Genomic DNA, 20269 nt, shown 5'->3' with positions numbered 1-20269 from the left:
AAGCCTTCTTGAGCTTACTGTGGGGCTTAGTCAATTTGTGTAAAAAAAAGCGGCCAAGTGCGAGTCGGACCCGCCCATGAAGGGTTCCGTATTTAGGGGATTTATAACGTATTAAAAAAAACTACTTACTAGATCTCGTTCAAACCAATTTTCGGTGAAAGTTTGCATGGTAATGTACATCATATATTTTTTTTAGTTTTATCTAAAAGCTTTTTCTACACATGTTTTAGGCCCTCTATGACGCATTTAGAAACCGAAATTTATGGCCAGCTTAAAGATTTCTTATCTGTGAAAATGTTAATCGATTTAATAACAACAAAAAAAAATATTTGTACTCATTTCTAATATCAGTCTAGTTTATGAGTGTGTGATGACTAACGCAAAAGGAGTGTATGTAACAGTACATAATTAGAATTTTAACATGCGTGCATGTGATGTTTTTATGAAACTCGCTTTCAGATCGTTTCATAAACTCACACTCGTATTTTAATGCCTTTCATTATGTAACAGTCTCATAAACTATGTAGGTAGTAGGTACTATCACTACATAGTATAAAACAAAGTCGCTTCACGCTGTCTGTCTATCCCTATGTATGCTTAGATCTTTAAAACTACGCAACGGATTTTGATGCGGGTTTTTTTAAATAGATAGAGTGATTCAAGAGAAAGGTTTATGTATAATTTGTTAACCCGTGCGAAGCTGGGGCGCGTCGCTAGTATACCTATAAAACTAAAAATTCTTCATATACAAACTAACCTCTCAAACTGTAATATAACTCATACCTCTTTTCCTCTATGGGTTAGTTTTCCACGTTATATACTTCCGTATATAAGCTATCTTGTCTATGTAGACACGCCTACCTAAAAGGGCGGGGCGTGTGGTGGGCGTGGCGAGTTTTTTAAGGATGTCGGAAACTTGGATGCGGTATTAAAGCAATCCACGACATTTTCCATATTTTTTCGTCTATTAGGTTTATTTTTCGTTATAAATCAATGACGATATTCACTATATTCAGCCTAACAAGTTGCTGTCCAAAATATTATTTTATAACACACTTTTATTGCCGACTGTACTTTCTCTCCTTTGCATGTCTAGTCAAGTCAAGTAGGTACTTTATTCGAGATCTTTGTAATGAAATTGGCTTGGCTTTAAGTTTCAATTGTATAAACCCACTTGAGTCTGGGTTACCTACGAGACAGGCTGAGCCTAGTGTAGGAACCAGAGCAACCTGACATAATATATTTCTTAGCTGAGGTACCTACACTTTGTCAATTGTACATAATTAGGATAATCCTTGCACCCCTGAAAATGTTTTTGTGTATTACCTACAATAAATTTTTGAAGTTTTTTTTTTAAATGAGCCTAAACTCCTTTGGTTATTTTTTGACTGCAACATCAGATCAACTTCATGTTAGCTTATAATATTATCGAAACATGACGTGCGAGTGACTAAAAATACGTTTTATTTAATTAAAAAGTAGCGCAATCTAAGTATATCACTACATAGTATAAAACAAAGTCGCTTCCCGCCGTCTGTCTGTATGCTTAGATCTTTAAAACTACGCAACGGATTATGATGCGTTTTTTTTAATAGATACAGTGATTCAAGAGGAAGGGTTTGTTAACCCGTGCGAAGCCGGGGCGGGTCGCTATAGTCAATGATGAGGCACGCGATGTTGTACGGAGATTGTCATCACTTTTATAAGAATTCTTATGGTGTCAATCTATCATGAAAATTAAATCTCTTTATACATTAGTGTATGGGAGCAAATGTCAGAAATTTAATCAAAGTACTTTGATGGAAAAACATGAAAATTGGTATTTTGATTTGCGTTTATAGAATTAGTTGTTCTGACAATACTGTAAGTAGGTTTATTTTGCATTTTAACGTGAGGAATCTAATAGTAACATCATATTTATTGTAGAAGTGAAAAAACATTTTTTTTTTTTAAATTGGGCGGTTGGATAGACAGACAGACGCCCGAGTGATCCTATAAATAAGGGTTTCGTTTTTTCCTGTTGAGGTACGCAACCCTAAAAACCAGTGCACACAGGTTCTTAAAGGGTCGGCAACGCGCATGTAGCAACCCAAGAATTACAGGCGTCCATAGGCTACGACTGCACCATCGTGACCATCAGGCGGGCCGTATGCTTGTTTGCCACCAACGTGATATAAAAAAAACCTCATTACTCTTAACAGTTTTGAATGATTCACGGTTAGTTTCACTACTTTCACTAGACTTATATTGACCGGGATATGAACCGTGATTACCTTTTGTATTGTTTTTGAGCTCCCGATATTTCGACGCAAGTTCTACACAACTACACAACACACTACTACACAACTTTGACACCCACCCGCTATCTTCAGTTACCCGTGAACAAGATGCATGTAACTGCGTCGAAATATCGGGAGCTCGAAAACAATACAAAAGTAATCACGGTTCATATTCATATCCCGGTCGATATAAAGTCTCTTACTCTTGTCTCTGCCGACAAGCGCAAAAAAAAGCGCTGGTGGCCTAGCGGTAAGAGCGTGCGACTTGCAACCTGGAAGTCGCGGGTTCGAACCCCGGCTCGTACCAATGAGTTTTTCGGAACTTATGTACGAAATATCATTTGATCAGTCGCTTTTCGGTGAAGGAAAACATCGTGAGGAAACCGAACTAATCCCAATACGGGGGGCCTAGTTTACCCTCTGGGTTGGAAGGTCAGATGGCAGTCGCTTTCGTAAAAACTAGTGCCCACGCCAATTACTGGGATTAGTTGCCAAGCGGACCCCAGGCTCCCATGAGCCGTGGCAAAATGCCGGGACAACGCGAGGAAGAAGAAGAAGACTCTTGTTTCTGCCGATACATGCCGCATCCACGAGCACACTCACTCTGCTCGGGTTTCCTACTCCCTCTGGGCGTGTCCGTTCGCCGTTGAAAAATCAATGCTGGCATGAATGTTTCATACAGACTTCGATCGATAGTATCCAGACACTTCCTAGTATTTGTAACTCATGTTCTATGTTTTACTGGTCTACCCTTATACGAACCTGGCCGCCACCATACAATCGGTTACGGTCTCATTTTAACCCTAAGCGCAAAAAATAGCCAATGTAGGAGTTCAACTCCTCGGCGCTCAATTCTATTGATTCTGTTTCGGAAAAAATACAAAAAGAGGGTCAAAATTTGTGTTGTTTCTAATCTACATTGGGTCAATAAAGGGGTAACCATAGCAGCGTGTTTCGCATACTATTTAAAACAAAAACGCAGCTTTAAAGTAAGAAAAACGGTTCGAATTCTAATGACTACATGATGTGAAAGTTTATGCAAAACTAACTCATTTTGAAAAATCAATGTGACGAATGGTTCACACGGGCTGCGATCGATAGCAGCCTTCAGACACGAAACTAATACTTTTTGTGTGGATTATAAAATATTATTGTACACATTTTTCATTTTTGTATAAATATGACCGTTTTTTTCTCAATAAATAAATAAAAAATTAAAGGAGGATGGGCAGATTTGTATGGACACTGGCCCATGAACCATTAAGATTAAGCGACATAACCATTGGAAATGTTTTTTATATACTCCATTTTTTTGAGACTTGTCATTTCTGTTTAACATAATATATGACACAAAAGAACATAAGAAAACGAATAAAAACCTAATATACCGTGACACAAAATCATCGACAATAACAAAACCGTCAATGATCTGCACGGCTAGCACATGATTACCCGCGGGATAGCTCGCGCCGCGAGAGACGGCAGTCGCCCGTCACAAATTTCTATCTCTATCTGTCAATTCCTCGATTTTGGCAGCATGAGTTCGCACATCGAGAAAAGAGTTCCACGAGAGAGAGCCATCCCGCGCGCGACTTAGCCAATGTGGCCATTTATACATGGAACAAACTTTTCATTCGTGGCAACACTGAATCGGTAAAATAATAATCGGATAAGTAATGAATAGTCAGCCTTAGAAACGGAGCGTCCCTAGTCACGATAACTTTGTCTCTTTCTCGCAGTATGAAGAATAAGAAATAGCAAATATTATTTTTAAGTCGAAAATGTCAGTGTCAATACTGTCAATCAAAATTTGATTCGCTTTGTCGTTACAAGTTGGAATATATTATTATAATTATCTAAAGATTACCTACCTAATCATTAAAATACAACTCCTTACGAATAATTGGCGTTTTGTTAAAAGTTTTGGCTAACAAAATACCATCTTTACGAAGAAGTCAAGTTGTAAGTACTTACGTACACAATTCAATCTTCATAAAGCTCTTTTCCGTTGTTTTTTGCAAAAAAATTACATTCCTTTTAAATCTTATTTACAGACTAAATATCTTATGCTAATCCCCGACATATCTCCCTTATGGCTGGCTAGCCGCTGCATTGCTGGCTTCGAAGATAGATTGAATGACAATCATGCACAAGCCTATCATCAAACACGGAGGTATTCTCTACACCTAAGCATGCTGCTGCTAACCGCAGCCCTCCTGCCATCACGGAGGACATAGAAGGGCTCAAGTTGGGAACCTACTCCGTGCAAGGACAGTCGAGTGTTGATAACACTTCTCAAATAATGTGACTTTTAAATAAATACTACCAAAAACTTTAAATGATTTTATTTACTTTGACCTTTTTGAGATAGGTACTCAGATTTAAGTACGATTCGTCGGAGTCGGAGCGCATTTCACATTTGTATGCCCAAAAGCCGGTCGGCTGCTTGCGGATCGGATGGCTCCGGACGGATTCTATCGCTTCTGCCACACATTATGTAAATAGGTACACTGAAAAAGCATTCCGGCGCGGCCCAACTCCAGCCGGTCGGTGGGAATCGTAACTTAAGGATTAGGCTAGTACCAACTCGTACACTACAAAGTAAGTATTACGGCTGTGGTCTTCTGTGAGGTGGAGTTTGAGTTGAGCTGCCAGATTCATTATTTGCATTCTTTGTGGAATGTTGTTTCACAAAATTTCGTCTAAATCGGTTCGGCGGATTAAGCGTCAAGAGGTAACATATAGTCAGCAGCAATAGTTGCTAAGCGGGCGAGGTGTTCAAAATTACCTTGACGCGCTCTTATTCTCTTAACAATAAAGTCGCGTCAAGATCATTTTGAACACCTCGCCCGCTTAGCAACTATTGCTGCTGACTGTACATAGGTACAGATTTACTTTTGCATTTACTTATTATAAGTGAGGTTGATCGCAATATTCAGGTCGGGATTGTGTTGTTTATATCCCACAATGAATGGAAACACCTAAGGAGCGACATAATATAGGTTGTCAACAATAATTGCATGTAAAAATACGCGTGTAAATATAACGGGTTAGCACTGATTGATAGCACGTAATTGTTTCCCGGATTAGCAATGTAATATTTTTGTATCAATTATTTATGTTTCTATTAATTATCCCCCAGTCAATTCGCCACCAAAGGTTTGCTTTGTTGATGTGGTCGTGATCGTACAATCTTAGGCTTAGATTTTTTTCTGTCGGATTTTCGTTTAACTTAAGAGAACAAACAAGTCATTGTGAAAAAATATAACAATTTTGATATTAATGGCATGATCATGAAACTCAAGATTCAAATTATACTTAAACAAAAAAGTGTTGTAGTATGAAATAAATATAAAATATGGAAAATTATCTTTCTTTTAGAACAAAAGTCAACAAAACTTCGACCAAATGCGCTTGTCGCCAAATTCAGTACCGGGAGCAAACCCTAGTCGCGACCCTCTAGCCTCGAAGACAATTTCTCTCATTTTGACGTTCAAACGCGGGACATTTTGTCTCCCATAGTACACTCGTGCTACGATTTTCGAGAGTATCCCGCGTGGAACTGTCAAACGACAAAATTATGTCGCTTTGACATTTGTCCGCGAGACAGCGGGTTGTCGCGCGGCTCTTATGCTACCGATTCGCGAGAGAGCTCTATGTCGCGGCATTTTCTCGCCTGTCGACTGTCGCGCCCATCATGTGCTAGCCGTGCTGCGACACAGGAACTTAAATAAATCTTTAATCTTCATATATTTTTTTTCTTATCGAAAAAAATATATATACCTAGTCACGTTTCAACTCTCACAAATTTTTGCGGCGATAAGTTTTGGGATTTGGCCGATTCTAACATTTTTTATGGTTTTTGATCTTGTTTTGATAAGACCTTGAAGATTGAGAAAGCGTGCGAGTGATTCGCGTCAATCGCCAAGACGATCGTCAAGGTCGTATCAAAACCAATCCAAAATTACAACAAATCGTTAAATCTCAATCAGGCTTCAAGTCAATTAGGCGTAAAATATTACCCTAAACAAAATCTCAGACAAAAAGCCTTACAAATTAAAAACTGCTCTGTATGCTCACTGTTTAGCGAATTTAACGGCCCGTTAACTTTAACTGCCCAGTAAAACTGTTAGTTTTCTGACTGAATTGTTAAAACTACCCTCCAAATACCAAAATGTTTTAACCGACAAAAAGTATCTTTATATGGAATTTTGGTCCTAAATCCATTGAGATAAGAATCAAATGTACACATATTAATGCTCCTGAGTATGTTTAAGATGTTTTGGAGTAATAAAATGGCCGTCTGGGAGTATATTCGAGTTAATTTTTGTATTACACCCTGTGTTTTATGTTTACACGAATTGAAGTGATATTAAAAGTTTATTACTCTTGAGGCCGAAATTACGGGTAGTTTTCAGGGTTCAGCCGTCAAGGGTTGCCTACATATTTTATTACAGTATTATGGAAAACTGAATTCAAGTATTAATAAATATAATTGAATCGTTTTTCGAAGTCAAAAATGTACTGAGAGCTTCGATATTCCTTCGCTAGTTTAAAATATATACGGTGGCTAAAAAAATAACTGCATTTCTGTTGTCGGTGAGGTTTTGGGATTATACTGAGCAACTTTTACTATGAGACCAACCCCGATATCGCAAAAAAAAAAGGTTGTTACATACATTTTGGCTGGTCCATTTTCTATGGGAGGGTAAATTTTTCGCGATTTCGGGGTTGGTCCCATCCCATAGTAAAAGTTGCTCAGTATAAGCGTAAAACCTCCCTGGCAACGGAAATGCAGTTATTTTTAGCCACGTGTATGCGTGTATAGTATAGAGTCTGTTCGGAAAGAGAAGTCGTGGAATGTATTCCACGACTCTTCTCTTTCCGCACAAACTTTAGTGTTGATAAGATTAAATAAATCTCGTATTAAACATGTAATCCTCTTTCCATGAACAGACAAACAATGCCTCAAACAAAGGGATTACGGTAAGAAGCAACAAGTATGTACCTATATATAAATATATATAATTGTTTGTTTGTAGAGCGCGCGGCGCCGCGTGCTCATTTCAATATGGAGGGTGACTCGACGGGTTAGTGTGGATACGGCTTAACCCTTAATAAAAAAAAACTTAATCATTTCTAAATTTAAAAAATCGGACAAGTGCGAGTCGGACTTGCCCACCGAGGGTTCCGTACTTTTTAGTATTTGTTGTTATAGCGGCAACAGAAATACATCATCTGTGAAAATTCCAACTGTCCAGCTATCCTATCACGGTTCATAAGATACAGCCTGGTGAGAGACAGACGGACAGACGGACAGAGGAGTCTTAGTAATAGGATCCCGTTTTTACCTTGGGTACGGAACCCTAAAAATACAATGGTAATCGCAAGTAGCCGTACGCGACGGCGCAATCGATTGGCATCTTGGCTAGGCACCCAGGGGGTTTAGCCAAGATGACAATCGTTGATATAAAATCGAACCGAAAACCAATCAAAACATAAATCATGTATGGAATTAGTCACAAGAAGTCGAGCAACTGTCATCCCGATTTTTCTTTTTAACCGACTTCAAAAAAAGGAGGAGGTTATCAATTCGTCCGTATTTTAATCGTTTGGCTTGGCGTTTGTCATCTTGGTCCGCCCCCTTGCCAGAGTGTGGCTAGCAGTGAGGCGCATTCAATAAATGAAATGAAATGAAATGAAATGAAATCGTTTATTTCAGGCAACTAGTGGCCCATATGTCGGCGGCAGATCGTAAAATCGGGCATATCGAGATATTCCTAGGCATATCATGAAACGCCGCCATTTCATGATCTGACTAAGATTAACCCAGGCGTATCACGATCTGCCTTATAAAAGAGGCGGCAGATCGGTCAGACCAATGTATTCGTTGATATTCCTAGCTTCATACCGGGCGCATCGTAAAATAATTGATGAGATATTCCTAGGCATATCATGAAAGGCCGCCACTTCACGATCTGACTAAAATTAACTCAGGCATATCACTCTCATATCATATCTGTCTTATAAAAGATTCGGCAGATCGATGGGAGCAATGTATTCGTCGAATTCCTAGCTTCATTCATACCGATCGCATCGTAAAATAATTGCATTTTTTGCCACTGGTGGCGCTGCGTTCTATATGGCGCTGCGTCCGAGTCCAGTGTTGCCAGATCGTATCTTTTAATACAAGTTTACGTTCCTTTTGAGCCTTGAGGTTTGCTCGATATGGCTGGTGGTCGCTAGGCAGATCATGAAATGCCGGCGTTTCATGATCTGCCTAGGAATATCACCCATTGAGGTTTGCACGATATGGCTGATGGTCGCGCTAGGCAGATCATGAAATGCCGGCGTTTCATGATCTGCCTAGGAATATCACCCCTTGAGGTTTGCACGATATGGCTGGTGGTCGCTAGGCAGATCATGAAATGCCGGCGTTTCATGATCTGCCTAGGAATATCACCCATTGAGGTTTGCACGATATGGCTGGTGGTCGCGCTAGGCAGATCATGAAATGCCGGCGTTTCATGATCTGCCTAGGAATATCACCCCTTGAGGTTTGCACGATATGGCTGGTCGTCGCTAGGCAGATCATGAAATGCCGGCGTTTCATGATCTGCCTAGGAATATCACACCTTGAGGTTTGTACGATATGGCTGTTCGTCGCTAGGCAGATCATGAAATGCCGGCGTTTCATGATCTGCCTAGGAATATCACCCCTTGAGGTTTGCACGATATGGCTGGTCGTCGCTAGGCAGATCATGAAATGCCGGCGTTTCATGATCTGCCTAGGAATATCACACCTTGAGGTTTGTACGATATGGCTGTTCGTCGCTAGGCAGATCATGAAATGCCGGCGTTTCATGATCTGCCTAGGAACATCACCCCTTGAGGTTTGCACGATATGGCTGGTCGTCGCTAGGCAGATCATGAAATGCCGGCGTTTCATGATCTGCCTAGGAATATCACCCATTGAGGTTTGCACGATATGGCTGGTGGTCGCTAGGCAGATCATGAAATGCCGGCGTTTCATGATCTGCCTAGGAATATCACCCCTTGAGTTTGCACGATATGGCTGATGGTCGCGCTAGGCAGATCATGAAATGCCGGCGTTTCATGATATGCCTAGGAATATACCCTACTTATTTGATATGCCTAAACGTCGCTAGGCAAATCGTCAAACGTTGATGTTTGAACGATATGGCTGGTAGTCGCTAGTCAGATCATGAAATGGCGGCGTTTCATGGTATGCCTAGGAATATCTCGATATGGCCGATTTTACGATCTGCCTCCGACACATACATAAATACCTTAAAACTATCATACATATTATAAAAATATAACTAAACACTAAAAAACACATTATGATTGCGATGCATTACGCAACCCCGCAGTGTCAGGGAACCGGCCGCGGAACCGCCGAAACTTGACACCCTTTGGCCAAAACTCCTCCTTGGTGAAGGTTGCTAGATGTTCAGTCGGAACGGTCACCACAAACGAATTAAAATTCGCATTGTGTCGAGATTCTAACTTCGCGACCCTCAGGATGAATCCGGTTTTTGGTTTTTATAAAACAATAGACCCCTCAATATAAGTCTAAAGGGGCCCACTGATAAAAGCCCGCCGGACGGTATCGGCCTGTCAGTTAAAACAAAATTTTGACAGTTCCGAACAACTGCCAGGCCTATACCGTCCGGCGGACTGTTAATCAGTGGGTCCCTTTCTGTCTTATCCACTTAACTCTATTATTTGTCCAAACTCCAAGGAGCTGTATAAAATACCAATTATCCTTGGCTCGCGGACTCCGTTTATGCAGATTTCCGCTTTATGGTAAAAACTGTGCACAATTCTAATAAAGTTATAGGACAATAATACTTGTATTTGCATGGGCGGGCGCAGATGGGGACGTTTCTTCAGAACAGAAATTATTTATCAAGTTTTTAAATTATTATAGTCTTGTTTGTCTTGTCTTTTTTTAATATTTTTAGGTACCTACTTCATTTTTAGGGTTCCGTACCCAAAGGGTAAAAACGGGACCCTATTACTAAGACTCCGCTGTCCGTCCGTCCGTCCGTCCGCCTGTCACCAGACTGTATCTCACGAACCGTGATAGCTAGACAGTTGAAATTTTCACAGATGATGTATTTCTGTTGCCGCTATAACAACAAATACTAAAAACAGAATAAAATAAAGATTTAAGTGCGGCTCCCATACAACAAACGTGATTTTTGACCGAAGTTAAGCAACGTCGGGCGGGGTCAGTACTTGGATGGGTGACCGTTTTTTTTGCTTATTTTGCTCTATTTTTTGTTGATGGTGCGGAACCCTCCGTGCGCGAGTCCGACTCGCACTTGGCCGGTTTTTTTATTTATTTAGTTATAAACAAACACAAAGATAATCCGGTACATGCTTCGTCGTTGCACAAATGTAATCCGATCAAACATCGTAATGACTTCTAAATGAACAATAAAAATTTTTTTTGGGAAGTGAAAGCTTCTTTAGTGGCGCTGTGCACTTTTTGAGGTGGGGAAAAAAATGTTAAACTCGCGTGAGATCACGTAACCGTAAGATGGACCTGTTACATGTAATGTCATTGAGTTTTTCTTTATTGATTTAAATGCCATCTAGTGAGTTTCGCTCTAACTGGTATTAATATAACTCGAGTACTAACAGTGATGTGCTTAGGGGTTTCAAGTAATGCGACGAAATAACGCTAGATGGCGTTAACCTCAATTATACATAGTGCATTTTGCACTAGTCATTGCGTTTTCACTTCTGCTGGCACTCCCTGAGTGCAACCCGTTGTTTTTTAACTATTTTTATTTAAAACAACACATAGAAAGTAAGTTACGTCCTCGATAGCGTTTATGTCAGTGTCAAACTGGTGGTAGCCACACTTGTAATAAATAAGAATACCAATTTTTATAGGTGTAAAATACCTTATTGCGTTCAAACGTGTTGCACCTCGATGCACGCTAACGGTTATTGGAAAGCGGCAAGATGGCGGATGCGTGCTGTATCCAGGATCTAGACGGGTTTCCACTGTCTCACGGTTTATATCGTTACATCATTGAGATTAAAGCATGACTCACGTTAGACCGAACCGACCGGGCCGTGTGCGGACCGGAGATTCCGGCGCTTACTTTTCTATGACAGATGACAGGTGATCACGTGCTGCTTTCCATAGAAAACGATCTAATGTGAAGGGTTTGCACGACGGATCCGAAATGTATGGGAAGATCCGCGGATCCGGATCCAGATCCGGATAATATCATACATTTCGGATCCGAATTGCAAACCCTAAGCGTGAGTCATCCTTAAAGCTAGGGTACAGGTATAACAGGTATATTTACAGTACAGGTATATTTTTTTATACAGATGTGTCCGTCAGAAATGTCTAACAGATAAAGTCAATGTATAACGGGAATTAGGCACAAAATATGTCTACAAGCAGATCTCTGGCATGCATATCCTAACCTTTAGATAATTTAGGTTCGCAGGTTAAGTTAGCAGGTTTTAGGTTAATAACCTAATATCTATGCAATTTTTGACGTTTTTGACTCGTATCGGGGTCGGGGTGACCCGACACAGGCCCTTATTTGACATGTTTTTAAATTTTATTTTTATTTTTTTGTGTTTGTCTTAATTTAATTGTATTTTAGTATGTTTGTACATAGGTAAATTGGTTTTAAACCAATATGTTTAATATTTTCTGGAATAAATTAAATCCATTCATTTATTAATTTATCAGGTCCTAGACGTCTCTTCAAAAAATAACAGTAAATATGGAAAAAATCTAATATAGCTAGTTTTTGACAAAATATTTTAAAACTGCAGGATGAACTGGACTCCTTTTTAAAGGAATGGCCAGACATAGCACTAGACAGAGATTTCTGGAGAAATTAGGGGGAGGCTTTTGCCCAGCAGTGGGACACAATAGCCTCCAAACAATAATAATAATAGTCATTTCAGTGAACGGTCTAATAGCGAAGAGTCTCGACCAACATCTTGAGAGACTCTCGCTAGGTGGTTGGATCAAGGGTCAGATGCAGAAGGCGGTGATCTTGGACACGGCGCGGATAGTCCGCCGGTTCTTCTCTCTGCGGCCCTGACCACCGGTGGCTTGGGCCTTGCCCCGCTGCCGGCGGCACCCTAGGTTGGGTTTTTTTATAATGTTGTTGTTGTTTATATATTTTTTATATTGTTTTGTGAGTGTTTTTATATTTTAATTTTATATCCATATAGTAAAAAACCTTAACTTAAGACGAAAATAAATAAAGATGATAATATGTAATTTTAAAAGTGCAATGGAAACGCGTCAAATATAAAATTAGCCAGACTATCATGCATCATAGATATCTATAAAAATACACATATTACCTAAATTGCTTCTTTATTCATAAATAGTACATAGGGTGTTATACTGTATTTAAAATAAATTATTTTACGCCATGCATGAAATAAAGCACCAGATAATTATTAGAATAACACGTACCTGATAGGACTTATTTTTAAACAAAAGTTATATTTAATAAATCGGTTAGAAATATAAAAAGTAGGCAAGTTGCCGTGACATCACGATGTAATGTTTCCTATAAATTCCATATTAACAAATCGTTTTGACAATTCTAAAAAAGTAACTGATTTGACTAGTAGCAAAATATCCTATTACGTGCGAAAAATAGGAAATTTGCAACGAGTGGCGATAAATTAAAAGTTAAAACACATTCGAAGGGAGTGTTTTAAATCGACACGCGTTGCGAATTACCTATTCGCACGTGTATCGTACAATTTCATTTTCGACATAGTTACGTAACGTGCTAATTATCGCACTAGTGCGGTAAAGTAGCACCAAATGTACTGTAAAATAGTCAAATACCCTATATTTGACTACTAGTCAAATCAGTGTATTTTTTAGAACTGACAAAACGATGCTAGCATGTGACGTCACAATCAAATTACCTACTCTTTATAGTTATACGGGTTTTAAAATAGAAATTATGTCTAAAAATAACTGCTGACTGCGTTTCACTATTAATCTTCTGGTGCTTTATTTCATGCATGGTGTATAATTATTTATTTTACGTCACCCTAGGCCCGTAAGTGAGATTTTCTTCCCGCTACGCGAAAAGAAAATCTCACTTCCTGGCCAAGGCAAGACGTAAAACTCTAGACAAACCACGGGCGGTAATTCGTAAAGCCCCAGATCGCATATTTATGGCCCTCACCTTCGGTTCGGGCCACAAACACCTGCGATCTGAGGCATTTACGAATACCACTCCCTAGGTATGTAATGCACAATATAATAAATTCTACAGTATACCCTATTATTACTTATGCATTATATTTTCTTCCAGTGCAGTCCAAGTACAAGTCAAACGTAACCCTTCATCGACTACATTAACCTGAAAACTGTCCACTTCAATTTCCGTTGCCGCCGGCCGTTATCTCGCCCGTTCGAAATTTGAATCCGGCTGCCCGGAAATGCGGTGTCGCACGCTTCCGCCTTCCGGTTTTAGGACGCCATGTTTTTTGCGTTTACATTTTACATTGAAAATTTTGACGTTTGTAGTTGATGCAAATGGGGTTTGGTTGAAAATTTATCCAGTGAGAGTAGTTAAGGTGTTAATATTTTATTGATGAAAAGTTATAAATAAACTAGCGACCCGCCCCGGCTTCGCACGGGTTCATCATCATCATCATAACTTAAGAGCTTTGCTCTCGTCGGTGGAGTAATCGACAATAATTTCTTTCTTGTGCCAGTCTTTTAATTCCCACATACGACGCATTATTCACACGGGTTACCCTTAACAAATTGTACACCTAAACTTTTTTCAAGAATCGCTCTATTGCTAGGTGATAATCTCATGAAAATAGGGTATTTGACTGTATTTAAAATAAATAATTTTACGCCATGCATGAAATAAAGCACCAGAAGATAAATAGAGAAACGTTATTTTTTAGATACAATTTATATCTTTATACTCGTCTAAAACTATAAGCGCTGGTGGCCTAGCGGTAAGAGCGTGCGACTTGCAATCCGGAGGTCGCGGGTTCGAACCCCGGCTCGTACCAATGAGTTTTACGGAACTTATGTACGAAATATCATTTGATATTTACCAGTCGCTTTTCGGTGAAGGAAAACATCGTGAGGAAACCGGACTAATCCCAATACGGGCCTAGTTTACCCTCTGGGTTGGAAGGTCAGATGGCAGTTGCTTTCGTAAAAACTAGTGCCCACGCCAATTACTGGGATTAGTTGTCAAGCGGATCCCAGGCTCCCATGACGCGTGGCAAAATGCCGGGACAACGCGAGGAAGATGCCTCGTCTAAAACTATAAAGAGTAGGTTATTTGATTGTGACGTAACATGCTAGTGTTTCATATAAATTCCATAGAAGCAAAATCATTTTGACAGTTCGGAAAAATAAACTGATTTGACTAGTAGTCAAATAAGTACCCTATTGCTAGACGATAGTCTCATGAAAATAGGAGGTGGTTATGGAATCTCTGTGATAAAACAATGTAACCTAATTTTGTTTCGGTTTGTAAGAATTGTCTCGATGAGTATTAAGTAAGTAGAGTTCGACCAAGAAAAGTCTGCATCGATTTAGATAGCCCACGCAGTGCAAGTGTTAATAATACGTCATAATTTCATAGAAGTTTGATGATTAAAATAACATTTACACTGCATGGGCTATCAAAATCGCTGCAGACTTTTCTTGGTCTAACTCTAGTTGCCTGTTAAAAAAAATACAGGCAGCGATAAAAGCTTGTATCAAAAATTTTATTTTAAAAACTTGTTTGATCATAGGTGGCGCTGTACCGATCTACCGATACTGTTTGCATAGTACTTATATCAAAATGTAGTCGGACAAAGACGCGGGTAACAGCTAGCTATACTCAATAGCAGCATGCAATAAGTGTTGAGACAAGTTTAATCTTGCCGGAGCCGGCGCCGGAACCGAACCTGGTAACTTGTTGCGTCTGTCGACACACTGCGAACTTCGGACATTTTTAGTACCTACCTGTGCCTAAAGTCGTCCGCAACACTTATTTTTCAAATTCGGGATTTTATATGTTATTTCTACTCAGAATCACGAGCTCTTTTGATCCTAATAGGAGAAAAAAAGTGCCCAAAAATTTCCACACATTTTTCGATCTTTCCATTCCGTGATACAAACCCCCCCCCCCCCCCCATACAAAGCTTATGAAAAAAATGGTAACGGAATGGAAATAAAAACCTTGGGACACTTTTATTCTCCTACCTATTAGGATAAAAAGAGTTCGCGATTCTCAGTAGAAATAACATTATAAATCACAATTTTTTTCAACTTTAAATAAAATGGCACATCTACGCCATAAATATAACAGTCATACTGTATTTTATGCCTGCCTAGATGTACACTAATCCCAAATAGATAAAAGTGGGATATTGCTTATTTCACAAAGACAGAAAATGTTTTTTTTTATTTTTTTTTCAAAAAAATTGCGAATTTGTGAAATTTAATAAGGTAGGTACGAACGCTGTATGTACGGTTCGAAACATTGGGATGTATTATAAATTCAATACACGCGATATAATACGTTTTAATAGTTTTATTTCATAGGTACCTAATAGATAGTTGTATTCATAAATTTCATAATCCGACGCATACATACAAAAACGAAATCGATTCCGGTTTTTACGTTCTGATTCTGATTCATTTCAATTAAAAAATAGGCCCATCACTAAACCTTATAAAACAAAGTCCTCCGCCGCGTCTTTTTGTATGTATGTTCGCGATAAACTCGAAAATTACTGAACGGATTTTCATTCGGTTTTTACTTATCAATATAGTAATTATCGAGGTTAAGGTATATTATTTGTTAAGGTACCACCCGAGAAATCCGGGGTCACTAGTTTATGTTAAACTAGCGACCCGCCCCGGCTTCGCACGGGTTAATAAATTATAAACTAATCTTCCTCTTGAATCACTCTAACTATTTAAAAACCGCATCAACAAAACCCGTTGCGTGGTTTTAAAGATCTAAGCATACACAGGGACAGACAGACAGAGACTTTGTTTTATACTATATAGTGAAGTCTCAACTCCAAAGTCTACAGAGTTATAGTCGCGGCAAAACATTGCAAAACTCAATTTAAACTGGCATTGTGTTCACAGACACCATTGTCTAACCTTTCTGTTCTTCACTTACCTGAGTTAATAGTTTAGTTACTTTAGTTCGATCTGATATGTGATTCAGTTATGGTAACTTTACATACAACTACAAGAACAATACGATTGTAAGCCTTATCAAAGAGAATAGATAGTATAGAGGGTTACTGTCATAGTAAGTTTTGTGGTCAGAGTAAATTTACTGCCATCTATCGACACACGATTAAAACTAAAAATGAAAAAGTATAAAACATCGAGCCGTACCGTCAAAGAGAATAGAGTGAATAGAGCGTTACTGTCATGGTAAACTATGTAGCCCCAGTACATTTACTGCTATCTTTTGACAAAATATTAAAACTGTTAGAACGCCATTTGACTTTGACCCTTATTCTTTCACTGATATGTGTTAATTTGTTTATATTGAAATTAACGCCATCTACCCGACAGTAGGCCAAAGGTTATGGCGCCATTTGGCCTACTGTCGGGCGTTAATTTCAATATTAACAAATTAACACATATCAGTGAAAGAATAAGGGTCAAAGTTAAATGGCGTACAGTTTTAATCTTTTGTCGAAAGATGGCAGTGAATTTACTGTGGCTACATAACTTACTTTGACAATCCGCCTCTATTTCAATTTCTCTTTGGTACCGTCGATCACTTTAAGAAAAACTTAGCAGTATACGCAATTTCTATCGTCATGTCACCAGCTGTATTTGTAACACGTCGAATTTGCTTAGAGAAGACAGCTATATTGATAACCACATGTAAAACACTATTTTACACTATAAATAGGTCACAATCTCCCCTCAGTTAGAATCAAAAACTCAGGAAGTGGGGAGATAGCGACGGGGTTACTAGAGGATCTCGATCGAGATTCAACTCGAAATCGCTTTCCGTACGTAAACGCGAATAACCGAGATTCGCAAATTGCGGGGATCTTTCTCTTTTACTCCAATGAAAGCGTAATTAGAGTGACAGAGAAGATGCCCGTAATTTGCGAACTTCGATTTATGCGGTTATAGCCCGTTTGTTAGTGACTAGATTTAGATTTAACAACTTTTTACGGTTTTGGTCTTATTTTTATACGACCTTGATGATCACTCACGCTGATTGGTGCATGCGAATGCAAAATGAAGTAAAAGTGGTGCGTGAGGTGCGACAATTTTCAAGGTCATACCAAAACGAGTTCATTTCATACCCATAACAAAATATAAATCATGTTATAAAAATATCTTTATATTTTTTGGTTACTTCATCCTAAAGAAGTTAAATATTTCGATTTATGGAAGTTTTGGGATTTCAAGGGAAGAGAATAAATAGCATTTTATTTCGTGTCAGCAAAAATTTCGACAGTGAAGTTCGAGTTATCGAGGTTCCACTGTACCGCAAACAAAATGGTCGCATCGGAAGCGCGCGAACCATTGTCACCGATATTCGTCTGTCTGTCTGTCCGCCCTCAACTGACAGCATTGTTTCATTACTGACATATGTGGAAGTTTAAATTGAAATGTCAAGATGGAAACCAAATGTAAGATGGAGATAAGGAGGCCTTTGTATGTAAGATGTGTTTGGTATTCACTTTGAAATAACATATACAATAGCCCGTTGAAGTATTTAGCAGATGGCGCCACGATAGCTTGCCCTGTCAATCCCTAGAATTGTGTCAATTTTTTGTGTTTTAATGCCCTGGATGCCAGCCCTTTACGCTAAATCTCATAGAAAAAGGGGCAAGCTATCCCAACCCGATTGTCTTTCGAAAAAGTAAATATTAAGTCCAATCAATCAATCAATCAAAAATGTCCAAAAACTGAATCAATAAATAAGTTTTAGGCTAAAATTTCATTTTTGGTACAAGCTTGTATCGCTGACTGTACTTTTCTTTCCACATGCAACTAATACTCATCGAGACAATTCTAAAACCCCAAACAAAATAAGGTTGCCTTGTTGCATCACAGAGTTCCTATGGCCACCTCCTGTCTCCATCATCAGATCACATTGTCACCCGACTTACATATGTACTTATGCAAAATTTCAGCTTCATTGGAAGTCGAGAAGTGGGTTAAATTGAACTTGCATGCATTTTACCCGTACAAACATAACTACATACATAGGTAGTCACGCTCCGTGGTTGTTATGCCATTTAGGGTTCTAGCTAAACTGGTTGTTCAATACTTGCGCTATGGAATGTCCAATTTAGCTAGAACCCTAGATAGCTCAACCATCACGGAGCGTGACTGAACATTGCAATAAATATGTATATACTTAACCACGAAATTTCACGAGAATTTGTAACGAAATACGATCTGGAGAGGAGAAAAGCTGAACTAATATACAAGTCAACTTTATAATAGATGTCTAGTTCAAAATCCGAATCGGGCCCATAGTCCGTGGGCCCGATTCGGATTTTGAACTAGACATCTATTTATTAAATATCTATTAGACATTACCAAGATACGACAATGATATTTTTAAGATCTAGCCTGTCAAATTTGTCATTTCCGCGATTCTGGAGATACTATTGAACGATTTCCACAAGATATTATTACGATATTTTAACGTAAAAGTGACATTTGTTGCCCGAATTGATCTGCAAAAGAGAACTAGTTGAAATCTAAACTACAACGTATCTAGTACATATCGTATTGTTCTCTAGTCTAGAACAGATCTTGTTTTCCGAATACCGCTGTCTGGTTTGTATGCCGCCTGTTGTAAATTTTGTCGCGATCCGTTTTGTCTCGCTATCGGTGTGGCAGGGACTTTGTTTTTAAGGTTCCGTACCCAAAGCGTAAAAAGGGACCATATTACTAAGACTATTACCGTCCGTCTATCTGTCTGTCACCTGCAGGCTGTGTCTCATGAACCGTGTTAGCTAATAGACAGTTGAAATTTTCCCAGACGATGTATTTCTGTTGCCGCTATAACAACAAAAACTAAAAACACTAGATAATGGTAAGGAACCATTCGTGCGCGAGTCCAACTCGCACTTGACCCGTTTTTATAGACCATTTGACCGACGAGAATGTTATTGTGTTTGCGGCTAGGGTCAGTGTTTGCCGAGTTCGGAATGAAGCGTTTATGTGTTTGGTCACACGTTTGACTTGCCGCTGTGGATACGAGATTCGGTGTCACTAGTTTTATTTTGAGGCCTATTTCACAAACATCCTGGAAGGTAAGATTGAAAAGACGAGAGGAAAGCCTAGAACTACATAATACTAGCGACCGACCCCGGCTTATGCTAAAAGGAACGTTGGAAGACCGATGCTGCGCTTTAAAGACTGTGTCAAGCGAGGCATGTCATGTCTGTAATCGACCACCATGCCTGGGAAACCTTAGCCGAAGACCGTGATGGATGGCGTGGTGTTGTGGAGGGGAGAAGGCTATGCGACCAAGCCTGGTTTAATGCTTTAGATAGCAAAAGGTACCGCAGAAAGCAAACCGGAACTGGAACTGTTGGCATGCGCTTTCTCTGCCAAAAATGTGGGAGATCGTGCCGCTCACGCATCGGCCTCCACAGTCACCAAACCCGTTGTCTAAACAGCAATGCATAAATCGTCTGCAATAGACGCAAACGCCTGTGATGACGCCGACTTCGCACAGGTTACACTAAACCCTGACAAATTATACACCTAAACCTTCCTTAAAAATCACTCTATTTATAGGTAAAAACCGCTTGAAACACCATTCAGTAGTTTTTGAGTTTATCTGGCCCCATCCTTAGCTATACCACGAGTTGACACTTAATGTTTAAGTTACGTATTGTCTATCGCACCAATACATTAGTGCGAGCGAGATAGACTGCGATCGAGTTTACGCAGTCGCTGCCATGCCACG

At 39.3% G+C, this 20269-nt stretch overlaps 1 long non-coding RNA gene across 1 annotated transcript in view; it reads left to right on the top strand.

Annotated features, from left to right (window-relative positions):
* Positions 1-99: 99 nt before the first annotated feature.
* The window catches only part of LOC134659190 (uncharacterized), a 216820-nt gene continuing 196650 nt past the window's right edge, over positions 100-20269 (top strand). Inside the window, exon 1 of the long non-coding RNA XR_010097784.1 lies at positions 100-195. This is a non-coding gene — a long non-coding RNA (uncharacterized LOC134659190). The remainder of the gene's footprint in view (positions 196-20269) is intronic.

The sequence above is a fragment of the Cydia amplana genome, chromosome 24, assembly GCF_948474715.1.
Source record: "Cydia amplana chromosome 24, ilCydAmpl1.1, whole genome shotgun sequence".
In the NCBI taxonomy this organism is placed as follows: Eukaryota; Metazoa; Arthropoda; class Insecta; order Lepidoptera; family Tortricidae; genus Cydia; species Cydia amplana.
This window is presented reverse-complemented; position numbering and strand designations above follow the sequence as displayed.